The 1,530-nt window shown below is 44.6% G+C and overlaps 1 non-coding gene across 1 annotated transcript; it reads right to left on the bottom strand.

Moving 5' to 3' along the window:
• Positions 1-262: 262 nt before the first annotated feature.
• TRNAC-GCA lies at positions 263-334 on the bottom strand. Its single transcript has one exon. It is a non-coding gene; the product is annotated as a tRNA-Cys (tRNA).
• Positions 335-1,530: the final 1,196 nt, after the last annotated feature.

Raw genomic sequence — 1,530 nt, 5'->3', positions numbered from 1 at the left:
GAGGCAAAGAGCGATGAAAGCCCCAAAGAAGCCAGTTTCCTGGTACATTTGGGCATCTTCAGGCTGCTCTGCTCCGTCCCTCGGTACTGGACTTGCCTTCAGGTTGTTCTCCTGTCTCCTGGGGTGAAAGTGAAAGTGAAGTCGCTCAGTCGTGTCCGACTCTTTGTGAGCCCATGGATGGTAGCCTACCAGGCTCCGAGGTCTATGGGATTTTCCAGACAAGAGTACTGCAGTGGACTGCCATTTCCTTCTCCAGGGGATCTTCCCAACCCAGGGATCGAACCTGGGTCTCCTGCATTGCAGACAGACGCTTTACCGTCTGAGCCACTAGGGAAGGCCCTCCTGGGGTTGTGGCTGCATAATTACTTGTGACTCAAATTGTAGATTAGAGACCAAGCAGTTCCTTTTTGTTTTTTTTTTTTCCCTTTCTCATTCATTATCTATTGTATAAATAGTATCAACAGTGATATATGTGTCAATCCCAACTTTCCAACTCTTCGAAAAAGACATTCCTCCAAAGAAGACATACAAGTGATCACAAACACTTGAAAAGATGCTCAACATCACTAATTATTAGAGATATTCAAATGAAAACTTCAATGAGGTATCAGCTCACATCAGTCAGAATGGCCATCATCAACAAATCTACAAAAAATAAATGTTGGAGAGGGTGTGAAGAAAAGGAAACCCTTATGCACTGTTGGTGGGAGTATAAATTGATGCAACTGTTACAGAGACCAATACTTTGGCCGCTTGATTTGAAAAGTCAACTCATTGGAAAAGATCCTCCTGTGGGAAAAGATTGAAGCCAGGAAGAGAAGGAGCGACAGAGGATGAGATGGTTGAATGGCATCACTGACTCAACGGACATGAGTTTGAGCAAGCTCCGGGAGATAGTGAAGGACAGGGAAGCCTGGCGTGCTGCAGTCCATGGGGTCACAGAGTTGGACACGACTTAATGATGGAACAACAACGAAGTGCAGAGACCAAGCAGTTCTTTCTTTGTCGACATGTTATGTGTGCTCTCACCAAATACAACAGCATTAAAAAAAAAATAAAGCACTTGCAATGGTAGCACCTCCCAGAAATTTCAGGGCCACTATAGTCTTATTGTGAGAAAGATACAGGTTTCTATATAGGAAAGTGTTGCTCTGTTGGTTTGTTTGTCCCCAAAGATCCTTTTTAGTAGGTGGTGTGGGTGTGAAGCTGTTCAGAAGACCCTGGAGGTTTCCTGACTCCGTGTCTGGTGATGGGCGGGAATGTGTGTTTGTGCGTGTGGGTATAAAGGATCCACTTCTTCGTGTATCTCACTGCACACCTCCTTCCTTCCTTCATCAGTTACAGACGACTGAATGCAGAATCAGCACAGCATACATTCCCAACATCAGAGACGGTCCTCGGGTATTTGAGGGGACTTCCTTTGTCATCTGTGTCAGCAACTTCATAGTCTCAGGGAAAACATCACTTCTGAGTCTATAAAGAGTCACAGAAAAACTACCTGGATAAAATTAAATAGAAAAAGAGGCTGTG

Source organism: Cervus canadensis, chromosome 33, assembly GCF_019320065.1.
Source record: "Cervus canadensis isolate Bull #8, Minnesota chromosome 33, ASM1932006v1, whole genome shotgun sequence".
In the NCBI taxonomy this organism is placed as follows: Eukaryota; Metazoa; Chordata; class Mammalia; order Artiodactyla; family Cervidae; genus Cervus; species Cervus canadensis.
This window is presented reverse-complemented; position numbering and strand designations above follow the sequence as displayed.